Source organism: Pteronotus mesoamericanus, unplaced genomic scaffold (assembly GCF_021234165.1).
Source record: "Pteronotus mesoamericanus isolate MK-2021 breed Mesoamerican mustached bat unplaced genomic scaffold, CSHL_Meso_final contig_40, whole genome shotgun sequence".
NCBI lineage: Eukaryota > Metazoa > Chordata > Mammalia > Chiroptera > Mormoopidae > Pteronotus > Pteronotus mesoamericanus.
In genome coordinates this window covers 15,034,520-15,054,737 of record NW_026555150.1, presented here as the reverse complement: position 1 = coordinate 15,054,737, position 20,218 = coordinate 15,034,520, and the positions used below count along the sequence as shown (strand labels likewise).

The window sequence follows — 20,218 nt, the reverse complement described above, 5'->3', positions numbered from 1 at the left end:
ATAGAAATTTTTTCTTCATCTTAAAGCAGTCCCTTTAGCATACTTTGCAGTGCTGGTTTGGTGGAGGTGTATTCTTTCAGCCTTCTTTTGTCTGGGAACCTCCTTATTTCACCTTCCATTTTAATTGAGAGCCTTGCTGGGTAGAGCAGTCTTGGTTGCAGACCTTTGCTTTTCATTCCTTGGAATATTTCTTGCCATTCCCTTCTGGCTTGCAGTGTTTCTGTTGAGAAGTCAGGTGCTAGCCATATCGGCGCTCCTTTATATGTTACAGCTTCTTTCTCCCTTGCTTGCTTTAGGATTCTCTGTTTGTCTTTGATATTTTCCATTTTAATGATGATGTGTCTTGGAGTGGACCTCTTTGGGTTCCTCTTGAATGGGACCCTCTGTGCTTCCTGCACTTGTGTGAGTTTTTCTCTCCTCCAATTAGGGAACTTTTCCAACATTACTTTTTCAAACAGGTTCTCAATCCCTTCATCATCCTCTTCTTCTGGTATCCCTAGTATACGGATATTATTATGTTTCAGGTTGTCCTGCATTTCCCTCAAAGCCTCTTCATTTTTTTTTTTTGAGTCTTTTTTCATTTTCTTGCTCTTTCCAGGAGCTTTTTTCTACCTTCTCCTCCAAGTCGCTGATTTGGTCCTCAGCTTCATCTAGTCTGCTTTTGATTCCTTCTACTGTGCTCTTCAATTCAGGAATTGTATTCTTCATTTCCTCTTGTTTCTTATTGATAGTTTCTATGTCCTTTTTCATGGTGATATAGTTTGCAGTAAGTTCCTTGTAGTTTCCCTGTAGTTTTTGGTAATTCTCCCTGAGCTCACTGAGCTCACTGAGCTTCCTTAGAACAGTTGTTTTGAACTGAATATCTGATAGTTTACTTGCCTCTATTTTATTCAGTTCTCTTTCTGGGGATTCCTCCTTTCCATTTGAGTGGGGCATATTTCTTTGTCTTCTCATTATTTGTGAGACTCCTCTTTTGCTTCTGATTCTTAAGTTGATCTGTCTTGATTCCTGACTTTGTGGTGTGAACTTCTATGGTTGGAGACCACTGTTTTTCCTTTCTGGATCTGCCTCTGATAATGTCAGATGTTGACCCTGTCTGACCTTAGGCAGTCTGTTAGAGACTTCCAGGCATCTACTGTCTGTGGCTGTCTCCTTCAGGTGTTAATTTATTCACTCTGTGCTCAGCAGGCTGCCTTAAACAGCTCAGGGCGGGGTGGAGTCCCTCCTGGGGGCAGGGTTATTGGGTCCTTTCACACTGCTACCGTATGGGGTAGGAGTCCACACTGGGATCCTGCCGGCTACTCTCTCCATTCTCTCCTCAAAGCCTCCATTCGCAGTCTGTCCTCAAGTGTCACCAGACCTCTCTGTGCCCCCTTTAGACAGGGATCTACTGTCTGGCTGCCACTCTGCACTCAGTAGGTAGCTTAGACAGCACAGGGCAGGGTTGAATCCCACCTGGGGGTGGGGTTCTTGGGCCTTTTGACGCTGGTGCCACTCAGGAGGAGTGGTCTCTGCCTGAGCTAAGTGGCTGCTGCCCCATGGGGGATGAATCAGTACCGAGATCTGGCTGGCTACTCTCTCAGTTCTCTCCCCAAAGCCTCTTTCCCCAGTCTCTCCTCAGGTGTCTCCAGCCCACTCTGCCCCCGTCTTTGCCGGAGACTAGGGTAAGTGCCTGCAAATAGAAATTCATGCGTTGCCCCTTTAAGCATCTTTGTGTCTCCAGCAGCCCATCTCTGGCAGAGAGCTACCCTGACACTTTTTGCCGCTGGCTATTTTCTGTGTACTTTTTGGGCTCTGGTGCTGTGGGCTAGAGATCCCTGCTTTTGGTTTAGAACCCACTCTTCTCAGGGGGATCTAACTGGACATTTCAATATTCTTCTGGTGCTGCTGCCCATGGGCACCCCACCCGCCTTCTCGAGTCTCTACCACACTCCTTACCAGTTACATTGCGCTAAAGTCGATTCTTCTGTCTCCAAAGTTACAAGGCTCCTCTCTCGCTATTGTTTAGTTGTTTGTTCCAGGTGATTTCTCCACAATTTAGTTGTAATTCCAGGTTGGTCCTAGGAGAAGGTCAGTATGACTTCCACTCACTCCTCCACCATCTTGATTCTCCAGATTCAAAATTTTTAACACATGATTTTTCTTATTTAAAAAACCCTTTAGAAAACCTATAATTGAAGTCAATATAAAGAAGTTTATAATTGGTTTAAATTTCATTATTAATGCAATAAGAATAGTTATCTAGACTTTCAAATAGAAAATTAGGGTTTAAGCAAATGTTTATAGCCCTTAGGAAACAACTGGAAGCACATAATTCTAGCAGAAAAGCCCTAACATATTAAGTCTATATTTAATCAAATTAGTAGTCATGATGATGAATAAAAGATAATTCATAGAAATGTAAAAGACCACAGTTTATTGACATTGTCTTTTTTCCACTTAATCAGAATACAAAATTAACCAGGGATAATCAGGTTATGTGAAAATTGAGTGAATCCTCAATTACATATTATTTTCTTCCTATTCAATTAGCTTTCATTCATCTTGCTTCCCCTATTGCTTCCCAACAAATTAAATATCCAAGGATCCATGTATAAAATAGGCAATCTTTGGATCCATATTCTATAAGTAGCTTAGTTTTAAAAACTTCTTGTATTAGGCAGTTTTTCCTTACTAAGTGGAAACTAGCCATTACTGAAAATATTAAAAACTAACACATTCAGTATATAATCTTAAAAAAATCATTTTACCTGTTAATTAACAGAACAATTATATTCCATCAGAACTTATAATTTTATTTATTCACAAAGAGCTCTCGTTTTATAAAAAAATCGAGGTGTAGCATGTTTCTATATATTATTGGCTTAAACATATATAATTGTATCTTCAAAATAGTTCATATTTGAAAAACATCTTTAGAAATATTACATTACTTTTAAGGACACACACAGCAATTAGACATTCAAGTTCTATAAATAGACTCTTAGGGAGAAAGATAAATAGGAAATAGTCTAAATTATACCATACACTTCTGTTATTGCTCCAATTTGTGTGTGTGTGTGTGTGTGTGTGTGAGAGAGAGAGAGAGAGAGAGAGACAGAGAGAGACAGAGAGAAAGAGAAGGGAGAGACGGAATACATGAACCAAAGAGTGCCCATGTGTGTTTATCCAATGGTGACAAAGTCTTGGGATGGGTGAATCACTTAGTTGAAGGTTCATCTACTATAATAAATGGAGAACCAGAATCAGAAGGCAACATAAGAGTGTTTGTGACAGTACTGATTTTAGCTGGTGAATTACCAGGAGATCCTATATTGCTGTTGTCTCCATCAAGAGCATACGAACAGATAGACTAGGAGAAGAAAATGTCACTTATTGATAACAGAATTCAAGAGATCTCTGTGCACTCTGCTTTGTTTACAAGTGAATGCAAGGTATATGAATAAAAGAACTGGCACTACTTAACAACAGCAGTTTCACAAGAGCAGTAAAACAAACCAACGGCAACAATAAATGAAAATCCATTCACTGCATTTACCATTTTCATGATTAAAACATGCTTTCTTAGCACACTCTTCAATAATATGCTCAGCCTAACAAGGCACAAAAAATCCAAGGTAGAAAAGATAGGCAGAATGTGATTTTTTCCAAGCTTGCATTTTTATGTATTTCTCTAATACTTCTTAATCTAATGTCAAATCCCACTTCTAAAAATGTGTCCACCATATATTAATGTCACACATGAATGCTAGGGAGGAGAACTAAAGTTCTCCTTAAAATAGCATCCATTTGGGGTATTAGCTTTATAACCTCTAAAAATATTTAGTAATATACCATATTTCTGAATATATAAAATAGCCAAAGTAGGCTAAAAAAACTAAGTGAAAAAAATGGTGAATAAATGTTTAAAACCTCATATTAAGACTCACCACATATTCATATCAGACAGTTGCATAGAATCACAAGAAAACACACTGGTTGTGTCTTGGAAAAATCTCTTTGGCTGATCTTCAAATACCATTACACATGTGACAAAAAAGCAGATCAAAGTATATATGTCTCATCTAAAATGTTTATTTTTTTATTGAAAATGTAAAACTTGTTCATGGCAATTAATTTATAAAATACAGAAAAGCACAATGGAAAAAAATTTTTACATTGCCATTATTGAGAGATGACCACTTTTCAGTAATTTCTGAATATGTGCATGTATATATAATTGTTTTAAAACCAAAACTGGATTTGTCTATATATATAATACCAATATGCAATCTACTTATTTTTAATGATTATAATTTTATATTATTCACTAAATTCTACAGCATGCCTTTATATAGCTATGTAGTACGACTCTATCATAATTTAATTTCATTCATATTTTAATCCTTTAGGTAACTGCTATCTTTATTTTACTAAAAATGCACAATAAGCTAAATATAAATAGATCGATTTTTTATAGCATACAATGAACAAAATAAATATATATATTTAAATTTTTTTATTGTTCAATTATAGTTGTCCCCATTTTCCCCCCATTACTCTCCGCTGCCCTACCTACCCCCATCTCCCACATTCAATCCTCCCCACCGCCGTTGTCTTTGTCCATGGGTCCTTTATACATGTTTCTTAACAACCCTCCCCGTTCTTTCCCCCGTATCCCCCTCCCCCCTCTTCTGGTCACTGTCATTTTGTTCTTTATTTCCATGTCTCTGGTTCTATTTCACTTGCTTGTTTGTTTTGTTGATTAGGTGAGATCATACGGTACTTGTCTTTCAGCTCCTGGCTTATTTCACTTAGCATAATGCTCTCCAGGTCCATCCATACTGTTGTGAAGGGTAGGAGCTCCTCCTTTCTTCCTGCTGCATAGTATTCCATTGTATAAATGTACCACAGTTTTTTACTCTACTCATTTACTGATGGTAACTTTTAAATATAGTTTTAAAGATTAAGGAGAAACACCTGCCCTCAAAAAATGGCTCTGCTGTAAACTTGACCTTGAAGTAAATGTTGACATCTGTGTAATGTTAAAAATTCATGTAATAACCATGTCTGGATAAGAGAAAAACTGATGTTCAAGTTTGTAATTTCTAGGGTAGAATATATTTGAATAATAAAACACTAAAGCCACCTATTCAGACCTAGAATGTGAGTACTCAGTATTGAGTAGTACCTACTATACACACAAATCCTAAATTTAATTTTTTTCTCTTTGGGTGTGACCTACATTTTGCTATTGAAAACTATAATACTATGTCTACAAAGGAGCAAAAAAGATTTGGTTAGAACTAAGATACAAATGGGACAGCAAAAAAACCTACAGCTATAAAAATGTTTATAGATTTTATGTAGACAAAGTTATCATTATATAATTCAGTATTTTAAAATGTGTTCTTTCTTTTTCAAGACACAAATAAAGTTATATGTTCCTTTCCTCATTCACAGATTCATTCACAGAACACCTAAAGTAATCAGAATTGCATCAAATAAGTGAAATCAAAGCATCTATAAACTGTATTTGTACTAAAACATGAAAAGCCACAAGCTTCAGAGGTTATCTTCTCATTATTCAGAACTACTGAATCAGGAATAGATGCCCATGTAAGGCACTCAGGGCTCAAAGACAAATAAAATGTCATACTTCTGCAGCTGCTTTATTTCCTTATTTAATAATTCTCATATCTGGAAATTGACATCTGATCAGAATCTCCTCTACTTAAATTTCAGCTTAACTGTTGTTTTGTTATAATCTGATATGTCTCTGGAAATTAATCTTAAATGCCATTCAACTACAACAACTAAGTATTCATAATGTATACAGAGATATTAACAAATGTTAGCAAGGGATATAATGAAATTCCAAAAATGTTTAAATTAAAGTTGTATGTTAAAGTATTAGTGGGAGTATATATTTTACATGCATAAAGTGCAGTTATTTTCTCAGTAAATCCAATGTCTATGGTTTAAAACTCTAATGTATAGTTACTAAATTATGTAGAAGATAGTGAAATCACTTATTGTTTTGTCGTATAAGCAATTTAACCAGCACAACTGAACTTTTTTTATCCCCCAGGATAGAGAGAAAACTGGTCCACCACAATGATGGTTTTATATCAGACAACTATTTAGTTTGAACCCCACTTTCAAACAATGTTATTTGTATGGGTAAATCATAAACTGTTTCTTAAGAGCAATAAAAAATTATTTATGCAGCATAGATAATTTTAGTTTCCAGTGAAAACTTACTTTTCCAGAAACTACAGCAAAACTAGGTAGCACTAACACTGAAATCAGTAAAAATTTTCTACAAAATTGACGTGTTAATATCATACCAAATTCAAAGTTTCTTCCCAAGGTCGATATGTCTATATTGTAGTTTGTACCTGCCTACAAAAGAAAAAGATCAGTACTGAAGTTTGCTTATCCAAAAGAACATATGTAACTGAATTACAAATTATCAGAATAGTAATTTAAAGTACACTACTTACCATTTATTCATTGCTTCTTTATTTATTAAGTCTATGCTTTCTTCCTGAAAGCATGAACATGAGAATAAACTGAATGAAGTTCCTATGGTTTTACAAGGTGATTTCATTTGGCTGCACCTTTATTATTATTCACTGGGCTATAGAAGTGTCTGGTTCTCTACTTTTCATTGTTGCTTCTATGGCTAGATACTAAAGATCTATTACTTGTGCATTACAGTACATCAGATATGAAAAAACTGATTGATTAGAAGAAAATCTTTGTATCTTTATTCAAAAGAGAAAACATCAAACATTGTTATACTATATTAATATATTACTCAGAGAATAAAACATATTAAATGTCTATCAGTATGGGTGTACTTAAGTAAATTATGATACAGACATGATTTAAATCTAGCCATTGCATTGAAAAATATCTTACATATGCAGTAAGAAAAATAGGTGCTATTTATGCAAAACTTTAAAGAAGAGGTGTTCAGAAGAATGTTCACGAAAAAGTTAATATTTATCAATGGGTAATAAGGTTTGGGAATAATTTGTTCTTCTTTGTACTTTAACATATTTTCTGACTTTGTATAATATGCAAATACCATTTTTCAGTTATTTTAAAAATTAGCCCACATATGGAAAGATATCTTATGTTTGTGAATTGGAAGACTTAATATTGTTAAAATGGCAATACTACCAAAAGTGATCTACAGATGCAATGCAACCCATTATCAAAATGAATGGCAGGAAAAATCCATTCTAAAATTCACATGGAATCTCAAGGGGCCCCAAATAGTCAAAACAATTATTTAAAAAAAGAATAAGAAACTTGGAAGGCTCACACTTCTTGATTTCAAAACTTACTACAAAGCTACAGTGACCAAAAAGTGTGGGACTGGCATAAGGACACACATAGATGAATGGAATAGATAGAAATAAACCCTCACACATAAGGTCTATTGATTTTAGACAAGGGTGCCGAACTATTCGATGGGGAACAGATGATCTTTTCAACAAATGGCGTTTGGAAAACTCAGCATCCACATGCATAATCAAGTTGAACCCTTTCCTTATACCACATACAAAAATTAACTAAAAGTAAATTAAAGACCTAAAGATCTAAAACTATAAAACTCTTATAAGGGCAGAAGCTTCATGATATTGGATGTGGTAATGATTTCTTGGATATGATACCAAAGCAGAGATAACTAAAGAAAAATAAATAGATAAATTAGACTTCATAAAAATTTAAATCTTTTGTGGATCAAAAGACACTGTCAGGAGAGTAAAAAGAGAATCACAGAATTGTAGATGCAAGCAAATCATAAGTCCGATAAGGGATTAATTGCCAGAATATATTTTAAAAAACTCCTACAACTAAACAACAACAACAACAAAACAAAGTTAATTAAATATGGGTGAAGGACTTGAATAATTGTTTCTCCAAAGAAGATATAGAAATGATCAATAGGCACATGAAAAGATTCCGAGTACCATTTGTCATTAGGGAAATGCAAATCAAAACCAAAATGAGCTACCACTTCACACTCATTCAGATAGCTATTTTAAAATATGGAAAATAACAAGTGTTGTCAAGAATGTGGAGAAATTGGAACCCTCATACATTAATGTATGGTAGGATATAATTGTTGGTGCAGACACTGTGGGAAACAATTTGGCAATTTCTCAAAAACTTAAACAATGAATTACCTTATGATTCAGCAACCTCACTCCTTGGTATATACCTGCAAAAATTGAAAGCAGGGATTCAGACAGATACTTGTGTACCAATGTTCATAATAGCAATATTCACAATAGCCAAAGGTGGAAAAAAACAAATATCTATCATCAGATGAATGGATAAAAATGTCATATATACATATAATGGAATATTATCCAGCCATAAAAACAATAAGTTCTGACACATACTACAACATGGATTAGTCTTGAGAACATTTTGCTAACTGAAATAAGCCAAACACAGAAGAAAAAAATATATTGTATGATTCCATTTATGTGAGTTACCTAGAATAGTCAAATTCATAAAGGTAGAAAGTAGAATAGAGGTTACAGGAGATGGGGTAAAATGGGAAGTTATTTCTGAACGGGTACAGTTTCTGTTTAACATGATAAAAAAAGTTTTGGAAATACAAAGTGATGATGGTTAACATTCCGAAAGCACTTACTGCTATTGAATTGTACTCATGGTTAAAATGATTAATAAAAAACGCACAGACCAAATTCATCCTGGAATTCTCAAAAGGATATTTCACACCTAACAAAGTACCTAGGGAAGTGCTGAGCAAATATGGTGCTAAGTATTATGAGGAACATGAAATAAACAGATGAGCCTTCTTTTTATTTATTTTTTTATTGTTCAAATATATTTGTCTCCACTTTCCCACCACCACTTTCCACTGCCCCACCCACCTCCACCTCTCTCCCTCAATCCTTCCCCACTTTGGATTTGTTTCTGGGTCCTTCATACATGTTTCTTGATTTGACCCTTCCCCATCATTTCCCCATTACCCTCCTCCCTCCTTCCCTCACGCCACTGTCAGTTTCTTTTTACTTTCAATGTTGCTGGTTATATTTTCCTTCCAGGTCCATTTTGTTGATTAGGTCACACTTATAGGTGAGATCACATTGGTATTTGTCTTTTACCCCCTGGCTTATTTCATTTACCATAATGATCTCCAGTTCCATCCATGCTGTCATGAAGGGTAGTAGCTTGCTCTTTCTTCCTGCTGCGTAGTATTCCATTGTGTAAATGTACCATAGTTTTTTGATCCATTCATTTACTGATGGACACTTAGGTTGCTTCCAGCATTTGACTATTGTAAAATGTGCTGCTATGAACATTGGGGTACAGAGGTGCTTTTCAGTTGGTGTTCTGGGATTCTTTAGTGTATAATCCCAACAGTGGAATCATTGGGTCAAAAAGCAGCTCCATTTTTAGCTTTTTGAGGAAATTCCAAATGTTTTCCACAGTGGCTGTGCCAGTCTGCATTCCCACCAACAGTGCACTAGGGTTCCCTTTTCTCCACATCCTCACCAGCACCTGTTGTTTGTTCATTTATTTATGATGTCCATTCTGACCTGTGTGAAGTGGTATCTCATTGTGGTTTTAATTTGCATTTCTTTGATGGCTAGTGATGATCAGCTTCCTTTCATATGTCTCTGGGCCCTGTCTATGTCCTCCTTGGAGAAGTGTCTGTTCAGGTCCTTTGCCCATTTTTTAATTGGACTGTTTGTCTTCATGGAGTGGAGACATGTGAGTTCTTTACATATTTTGAGATCAAAGCCCTGTCCGAGGTATCATTGGAAAATATATTTTCCCATACGGTTGGTTCCCTTTTCATTTTGCAGATGTTTTCTTTAGCCATGCAAAAGCTTCTTATTTTGATTAAGTCCCATTTGTTTATTTTTTCCTTTATGTCCCTTGCTTTAGGGGACATATTGGTGAAAATATTGCTGTGTGGGATGTCTGAGAATTTCCTGACTATGTTCTCCTCTAGCACTTTTATGATTTCATGACTTATATTTGTCTTTATCCACCTTGAGTTTGTTTTTGTGTATGGTGTCAGTTGGTGATTGAACTTCAATTTTTTCAGTGTAGCTGTCCATCTCTCCGAACACTATTTTTTGAAGAGGTGATTTTTACTCCATTTTATGCTCCTGCCCCCTTGGTCAAATATTAATTGACCATAGAGACATGGGTTTATTTCTGGGCTCTCTGTTCTGTTCCATTGATCTTTGTGTCTGTTCTTATGCCAGTACCAGACTGTTTTGATTACAGTGGCCTTGTAATATAGTTTTATGGCCCATACTGTGATCCCTCTTACTTTGTTCTTCTTCCTCAAAATTGCTGCAGCTATTTGCTGTCATTTATGGTTCCATATACATTTTTTGAATGTTTGCTCTAAGTCTGTGAAATACATCATTGATATTTTAATAGGAATTGCACTGAATCTATAAATTGCTTTGGGTAGTATGGACATTTTGATGATGTTAACTTTTCCAATCCATGAACATGGTATATGCTTCCATTTATTTGTTTTCCTTAAATTCTTTCTTCACTGTTTAGTTTTCTGTGTAAAGATCTTTTACCTCCTTGGTTTATTCCTAGGTACTTTATTTTTCTTGTTGCTATAGCAAATGGGAATTTTCCCCTGATTTCTGATTCTGATATTTCATTGTTGGTGTACAAACATGCCTTTGATTTCTGAATATTGACTTTGTATCCTGCTGTTTCGCCAAATTTATTTATTAGGTTGAGGAGTTTTTTGGTAGAGTCTATGGGGTCTATGTACACTATCATGTCATCTGCAAACAATGATAGTTTTACTTCCTCCTTTCCAATTTGGATGCCTTTTATTTTTTTTCTTTGTTATTTATTTGATCACTGTGGCTAGGACTTCCAATAGTATGTTGAATAGAAGTGGTGAAAGCGGACATCCTTGTCGTGTTCCCGATCTTAGTGGGAAAACTTTTAGTTTTTGCCCATTGAGTATGATATTGGCTGTAGGGTTTTCATATATGGTCTTTATTATGTTGAGTTATGCCCCCTTTATTCCCACATCACTGAGTATTTTTATCATAAATGGGTGCTGTACCGTATCAAATGCTTTTTCCGCGTCTATTGATATGATCACGTGGTTTTTGTCTTTCCTTTTGTTTATGTGCTTTATCATATTTATTGATTTGCAAGTAATGAACCATCATTGCATCCCTGGGATGAATCCCACTTGATCATGGTGGATGGTCTTTTTAATGTATTGCTGGATGCGGATTGCTGATATTTTGTTGAGGATTTTAGCATCTATGTTCATCAATGATATTGGCCTGTAGCTTTCTTTCTTGGTTGTTTCTTTATCTGGTTTTGGGATTAGGATGACACTGGCCTCATAAAAAGAGTTTAGGAGTCTTCCATCTTCTTGAATTTTGTGGAATAGTCTGAGGACAGGTGTTAGGTATTCCTTAAATGTTTTGTAAAATTCTCCAGTGAAACCATCTGGTCCAGGGCTTTTGTGTGCTGGGAGTTTGATTACTGTTCCAATTTCACCAGCTGTTATCAGTCTGTTCAGACTTTCTGCTTATTCTTCATTTAGTGTTGGAAGATTATATTTTTCTGGAAATTTGTCCAACTCATCGAGGCTTTCAAATTTCTTGGCATATAATTGTTCATAGTAATTTCTTACAATCCTTTGTATTCTGTGGTATCAGTTATTATTTCTCCTCTTTTGTTTCTGATATTATTTATTTGTGTCCTCTACCTTTTTTTTTTTTCCAGATGAGCCTGCTTAAAGATTTGTTGAATTTCTTTCTTTTGAAAGCTCCTGGATTTGTTGATCCTTTGAATTGTTCTTTTAGTCTCTATGCCATTCAATTCTGCTCTGAAAATGATTATTTCCTTTCTTCTATTTGCTCTGCGCTTTGTTTGTTGTTGTTTCTCCACTTCTTGAAGCTGGAGGGTTAGGTTGTTTATTTGAAATGTTTCTATCTTTTTTAGGTAGTTCTGTATGACTATGAACTTCCCACTCAGGACTGCCTTCACTGTGTCCCATAGGTTTTGGACTGTTGTGTGTTCATTTTCATTTGTGTCCAGAAACTTTTGATTTCTTCTTTGATCTCATTATTGACCTATTCATTGTTTTATAGCAAGCTATTCAGTCTCCATGAATTTGAATGGTTTTGAGTTTTTTCTTTGCGGTTGATTTCTAGTTTCAAGCTCTTGTTGTCCAAAAAAAAAAAAAAATGCTTGTTATGATTTCAATTTTCCTGAATTTGTTCAGGCTGGTTTTGTGTCCTGCCATGTAGCCTCTCTTTGAAAATTTTCCATGTGCATTTGAAAAAAATGTATACTTTGCTTCTTTGGGATGAAAGATTCTTTATGTTTGTTAAGTCCACTTGATCTAATGTGTCCTTCAGTTCCACAATATCCTCGTTGATGTTTTGTTTGGAAGCGCTATCCATTGTAGACTGTGGGATGTTCAAATACCCTATTATCAGTGTGTTGCTGTTTGTATCTTCCTTGAAGCCCTCCAAGATTTTCCTTATATATTTGGGTGTTCCTATGTTGGGTACATATAGGTTTACAATGTTTATGTCTTCTTGATGGATTCTTCCTTTGAGTATTATGAAGTGTCCTTCTGCACCTCTCTTTATGGCCTTTGTTTTGAAATCTATTTTCTCTGATATAAGTATTGCTACTCTGGGTTTTTTCTTGTCAATTTGCTTGGAATATTTTGATCCATCCCTTTACTTTCAGTCTGTGTAGGTCCTTTGTTCTGAGGTGGGTCTCCTGTGTTCAGTGTATGTGTGGATCATTTTATCTTATCAATTCAACTATCCTATGTCTTTTGATTGCAGCATTTAATCCAGTTATATTTAAAGTTATTATTGATAGGTACTTATCATTTTTTCCCTTTGTACCTGTGTTCCTCTCTTTCTTACTCTTTTTCTTCATCTTCTTAAAGCAGTCTCTTTAGCATATCTTGCAGTGTTGGTTTGGTGGAGGTATATTCCTTTAGCCTTCTTTTGTCTGGGAAACTCCTTATTTCACCTTCCATTTTTATTGAGAACCTTGCTGGGTAGAGCAGTCTTGGTTGCAGGCCTTTTCTTTTCATTCCTTGGAATATTTATTTCCATTTCCTTCTGGCTTGCAGTGTTTCTGTTGAGATAGCAGCTGCTATAGCTGTACCAGGTCTCCCTTATATGTTGCCACCTGTTTCTCCCTTGCTACCTTTAGGATTCTGTTTGTCTTTGATATTTTCCATTTTAATGATGATGTGTCTTGGAGTAGGCCTCAGTGGGTTCTTCTTGAATGGGACACTCTGTGCTTCCTGGACTTGTGTGACTTTTTCTCTCCTCCAGTTAGGGAAGTTTTCCACCATTACTTTTTCAAACAGGTTCTTTGGGCCTTGCTACTCTTCTTCCCTTCTGGTATCCCTATTATACGGATATATTACATTTAAAGTTGTACTGCATTTCCCTAAACACTTTTCACTCTTTTTGAGTCTTTTTAAATTTTTTTCCCTCTTTCTTGGAGCTTTTTTCTACCTTGAACTCCAGTTCACTGATTCAATCTTCTGCTTTTCATGTAGCTTGCTTTAGATTCCTTCTACTGTTTCTTTAATTCAGAAATTGTATTCTTTATTTCTTCTTGCTTCTTATTGATATTTCTATGTCTTTTTCATGCTGGTATAGTTTGCAGTAAGTTCCTCATAGTTTCCCTATAGTTCTTGGTGATTCTCTTTGAGCTCACTGAACTCACTGAGCTTCTCTAGAACCATTGTTTTAAAATCAGTATCTGAAAGTTTACTTGCCTCTATTTCATTTAGTTCTCTTTCTGGGGATTCCTCCTTTCGCCATTGGGGGAGGGGTGTTTCTTTGTCTTCCCATTATATGTGAGACTCTTTTTTGCTTCTGCTTCCTAAATTGATCTGTCTTGATTTCCTGACTTTGCAGTATGAACTTCTCTCATAGGATCCTGCTGTTTTTTTTCCCCTGTATCCACCTCTGATGATGTCAGTTGTTGGCCCCATCTGACCTTAGGCAGTCTTTTCAAGACTTTCAGGAATATATTGTCTGTGGCTCTCTCCTTCTGTTGTTAATCTAGTCACTCTGCTCTCAGAAGTCAGGCTTAGGCACCACGAGGTGGGGCAGAGCCCCTCCTGTGTGCATAGTTATTGTGTTCTCTCAGCCTGCTCCTGTTCAGGGTGGTGGTCTGCCTGAGCAAGATGGCTACAGCCATATGGGGGAGGAGTCAGCACTGGGTTCCCACCAGCTACTCTCTCAGTTCTCTCTCCAAAGCCTCTATCTCCAGACTCTCCTCAATCATCTCTAGACCACTCTGTGCCCCGTTAAGCCAGGGATCTACTATGTGTGACTGCCGCTCTGCACTCAGTAGTCGGGCTTGCATGCCACTGCCACTTCGACAGAGCCTTGTGCTGGAGGGGGTACTGTGTCCTCTCATGCTGTTGTTGCTCAGGGGAGTGGTCTTTCTGAGCTAGATGGATGCTGTCATATATAGGAGGACTCAGCACTGAGACCCCGCCGGCTACTCTCCCAGTTCTCTCCCCAAAGCCTCCTTCCCCAGTCTCTACTCAGGGGTGTCTGGCCCACTCTGTCCCTGCCTTTGCCAGAGCCCAGGGTAAGTGGCTGCCAATACAAATTTATGTGCTGGCCCTTCAAATGGCTCTTTGAGGCTCCATCCTCCTGTGTCTCACAGAGAGCAACCCTGCTGGTTTTCACAGCTAGCTGTTGTCTGTGTACTTTTTGGGCTCTGGTGCTGTAGGCTGGAGATCCCTGCCTATGGTTCATACCCCACTCTTCTCAGGGGGATCCAACTGGCTCTTTAAATATCCCTGTGGCACTGCTGCCTGTGGGAGCCCAGCCCCACTTCTCGAGTATCTACTGCACTCCTTAACAGTTAGGTTGTGCGAAAGCTGATACTGTCTGTCCGAGGTTACAAGGCTCCTCTCTCGCTATTGTTCAGCTGTTTCCAGGTGAATTCTCCACAGTTTAGTTTTAATTCCAGACTGGTTCTGGGAGGAGGTCAGTGTGATTTCTTCCACTCATTCCTCCGCCACCTTGAAGTCCTCTCCAGATAAGCCTTCTTTAAAGAGACCTAGAATCATATTTTGGAGACAAGCTTTATGTACATTAGGTTGGTTTTCTCTAAAATAAGCATGATCATAGCCCAAGAGGTGTACAAAGTGATCCACTGAGGAGAAAAAAGAAAAAATAGAAATTCATGTTTTGCATTAAAAAAATCTAAGACAGTAAGAAATGAAGGGTTACTGACATTAGATTTGCAGATTTTTTATATTTCTATTTTGCATATATTCTATGATTTACAGTATGTACTAGCATAGTATTATATGTTCATAATGTAAGCACAGTACACCTATATTGGAAGCATATGCTCTAAAATTTTTTTTTACTGATGTATTATGTGATCAAAAGAGTTTATATATTATTGCCTACAGTGTAGACAATAAATGTTGTGGGTAGTCTGCAATAGAAGAATGCTGTGCATTGTGTGGCATATATTTTACCTAGATCTTGAAAGATGTTTAAAATCTGGACAACTAAAGGATGAAGGGGGTATTACAATCAGAAGGAACCATATGAACAAGTTTATAGGAGAGAAAGAATATGACAGGTATGAGGGTAGTGACTAGCTTGACTGAAACAGAATTTGTGCTACAAAGTAATGAGAGATAGAACTGGAGAGGTAAAACAGGGACAGATTTATAGCATCTTAAATAATTGAAGAGTATGAACTTAAAAGAGTATGGGCAGAATAGCACAGTTATAAACACAGGCTTTGGTCCTGGCTGGTGCAGCTCAGTTGGTTGGAATGTTGTCCCATTGACCAAAAGATCATGGGTTTGATTCCTGGTCAGGGCACATACTCAAGTTTCAGGTTCGATTCCTGGTTGGGGCACTTACAAGAAGACAATCAAAGGATGTTTCTTTCTCACATCAATGTTTCTCTCTTTCTCCCTTTCTCTCTCTGTGTAAAATATAAAAATGTAGTCAGGTGAAGATGAAAGGAAGGAAATAAATAAATACAGGTTCTGCAGCCAAACTGAACTGAGTCAAATCTCAGTTCTATAACTCACTACCTGTGCAACCTTAGGCAAGTGATTTAACCTGAGCCTAGGTTTCCTCATCCATATGAAGATTATGGTAATACAGGACAAGGAGGTGGGTGCAGAGTTCTCATTGTAGTGCCTGGTAACCTATGTACCATGTTTTGCTGTGTATAATACACACTTTTTGACTAAGTTTTTTTGGGGAAAAGTAAGGATACTCAGTAAACATGGGTAGTACTAATTCCATATCTATATAAATGTTTTTAATTATTTTATTTATGCCTATGTGTTAAAAATGTAACTCTAGAAAGCAATATTGATATGCAAATACTGATATCTGTATGCAAAACAATATGCTGGAATACAATAATCAGTTTTGTTTCCAAATATAAATAAACAAAAATTGAATTAAAAAATTAATATGAAAGATTCTTTTCCTGAAAGTTTGGGCCAAAAACGTGAGTGCACATTATACACAGGAGCGCATTACACAGCAAAATACAGTAAGTGCTCAACATGAGCTAGTTATTCTTATTCTTATTCAATAGATTATTGGAAGTCATTGTAACTTTTTGCACAGGAGAGAGAGTTGAAAATGGTATTTTAGAAAAGTTATTTTGATGTTTGTTATGGAAGTCAGATTAAACTGGCAGAGATAGGAAATCTGTTAGAAGATTATTAGAGTAATCTGGACCCAAGGGACATAAGGAAGTAGCAGTAGGAACAGAGAAGATGTTGTCAAGGAAGAATTAATAGGATTAGATGCCTAATTAGATATGGTAGAAAAATAAGGAAGAAGTGAAGATGAGCCTAGAGCTTTGAATCTTAAAGCTGTGTGACTGTGGTTATTTTGATGCCATTACAATGAGGGAAATGAGAGAAAATGAGGGAAATCAGGAAAATTGTTCAAGAAATTAATCTCTTTTTTAAAAAAATAAATTTATTGGGGTAACATTAGTTAATAACATTATATTGATATAAATTTCAGGTGTACAATTCTTTAATACAACATCTGTGTATTGCATAGTGTGCTCACCTCCCAAAGTCTTGTCTATTTCTGGCACCATATATTTGACCTTCTTTACCCTCTTAACCCTCTCCCCACCCCCTTCCCCTCTAGTAATTAACATACTGTTGTCTGTGTCTATGAGTTCATATGCTCGTTTGTTTTGTGTGTTTGTTGTTGCTTTCTGTTTTATATCCTACATGAGTAAAATCATACGGTCCTTGTCCTTTTCCATCTGACATTTTACTTAGAATGATATTAAGATCCATCTGTGTTGTGCAAATGACAATATTTCATCACTTTTATGGCTGAATAGTATTTCACTGTATATATGTACCATATCTTCTTAATATAATCATCTGTCAAAGGGCACTTGGGTTGTTTTATGTCTTGGCTATTGTGAATAATGCTCCAATGAACACAGGAGTAAAGATAGCTTTATGAATAAGTGTTTTAAAATTTGGGGGTAGATACCCACAAGAGGGCTTGCTGGGTCATATGGTAGCTCTATTTTTAATTTTTTGAGGAACCTCCAATCAGTCTTTTCAAACAATGGAATAATAGTCTTTTCAGCAAAATGTAATTGTTAGTATAGTTCTTCCATTCAATATTTATGTAGATGTTTTCCTCTAGTGAGAAACTCAAGGTAGTTTGTAATTTACTCAGTCAACAAGTAAAGGACAAGTTTTCCCAGAACTAGGACAGAATTTTGCTTGTTATTCCTCCAATTGAAAGTTGGAAGATTAGTTAACGTCAGCTATTTTGTGGGTTGTTAGTAAAAGTGTGTTGACTCTTATCATTTATATCTTGCTTATTTCCAAAATGCCTTTGAGATGGCTTATAATGAAATAAGATTATTTAAATAAGGATAAAAGATCAAGAGACATATAATTGTCAAGGGCAAAGAGCCAAAAACCTAGGTTAAGGAGAGTTGCAAAACTAGAGGACAAATCTTAGCTTTCAACTTTTTAGTATCCAAGGTAAAAATGGAAACAGTAAGTCAGCTGAGTTCTCAATAAATATTTGTTGAGAGAATGAAGCAATCTATAAATTAAGATCAAGTTAGAATTATTTTAAAACAGGTTAGATTATTCCCTTAAAGAACTTCTCTTCATAAAAGAGATTAGGTACTTAGTAGGTTCCAAGGAAAACTCAAAAACATATAACAGAACTCTAATGCCATTGCTTTACTAGACTAGAAAATGGTGGCAAAGTCCATAAGATGGACTAATTATGAAACCTGGACAGCAGAAGAAAAAACTCACCTTCTGTAACAGATGATATATAAATTGTCCCTATCATGCCCCGTACTCCAACTGATAAAATCTGTTTTAAATGGCCGTATCTCACAAAGGTCCTTTACATTTTTTTCATTGCTTTTAGAGAAGGATGGAGGGAGAGAAACATTGATGTTTCTAAACCCAGTTTAATTTATCCAAACCAGGCAAGACAAAAAGAAGATGGTAATACATGGGAGGGCAAAAGTAGGTTTATAGTTGTAATACAAATAAATCATGCAATAATTGATAAATAATAATACAAGAATAAACTGTTTAGTGTATTCACAACTGTGAACTTACTTGCCCACCACTGTATGTGTTGCTAAAGTTCACATTTGTGAAGATATAAATACAAGGGATGCTAGAAATACAGAGAGCAATATATAATTAGATAATTTTGAATATTAATTTTACTTAAGACACTAGAGAGAAAGTCAAGTTCTTGGTGCCAATAATTTTATATCCTATATAACAAGTCAGGAGATAAATGTAAAGTTATAGAACAATATACTGTGAGCAAACTGTTATGGGTTAAATTGTTCCCCGCAAAACCTATCTGTTGAAATCTTAACCCTCAGTGATGCAGAATGTGACTTTATTTGGAGAGAGGTTATATGCAGAGGTAATCAACTTAGAATGAAGTCCTTAGGGCAGGCCCTAATCTATTATGATGATTTCCTTATAAAAAGGAGAAATTTGGAGACAGACATGCATGCAGGGAAAACTATGTGAACATGATCTATGTGAACATGAAGGCAGCAGTCTACAAACTAAGGAGAGAAGCCAGGAACAGATTCATTTCTCATGGTCCTCAGAATGAACCAACCCTGCTAACACCTTCATTTCAGACTTCTGGCCTCCAGAATTGTGAGAAAATAAATTCCCTTTCTTTAAACCCTCCAGTTTGTGGTACTTTGTTATGGCAGCCTTAGCAAACTAATATATAAACATATTTCTGCATGGTGGTAATTTATGTTTAGGGCTTTGGGAGATAGGGAGCTAAAAGCTGAGTGCTTTCAAACCTCTTGAAATACTAGCTCAATTGTTATTAGGAAAAGAAAATTATATGATAAGTATAATTCCTGATATTTAGGAATTGCTATGTGTTTAGAAAATTAACTTCCATGGTAATCATTTAACAGTATATACATATATCAAATCACTATATTATACACCTTGCACATACACAATGTTATATATCAATTATATCTCAAAAAAGGAGGATGAAAATTAAATTCCAGCTTGATGTTCTCAAGCTAATACCTAGAAAACAGCTAACAATCACAGTTGAGAAAAAATGGCCCATTAGCTGCCTAATAGGAGACACACAACTTAACCATACATTCACTTAAATGCTGACCCAGAATCCTAATATTGACTTGGGACAGTATGCTCACTAAAAAATAAAAGTGAATTTAATCAAATCAATTTATAGGAAATACTTGGAATAAAAGAACATATTAAGTAATACCACATGGAAGCAGAATCAGAATGTGGGTATTCTACAAGACAAATGGCCTGGTTTCTTCAATTAATAAGTGGCATGAAACAAAAATAGTACAGAAGCCTGTTTTAAATAAAGCAGACCTAAGAGATCATGGTGGTAACATGTCTGAATCAGTAAAAAAGGTGTTGTTTTTTTTTTTTTTATGTTCATCCAAGGACATTTTTTTTTCATTGCTTTTAGAGAGGGAGGGAGGGAGAGAAACATTGATGTGAAAGAGAAGCATTGGGTAGTTGCTTCCTCTATGTGCACAGACTGGGATCATTGCTTGGACTGGGGATCTTACCTAGTGCTTGGACTGGGGATTTTACCTGTGCCGGACTGGGTATGGAACCTGCAACTTAGGTATG

General features: G+C 36.0%; 1 pseudogene; it reads right to left on the bottom strand.

Annotated features, from left to right (window-relative positions):
• Window positions 1-3,203: 3,203 nt before the first annotated feature.
• Window positions 3,204-20,218, bottom strand: part of LOC129073348 (PABIR family member 1-like) — a 38,933-nt pseudogene continuing 21,918 nt past the window's right edge.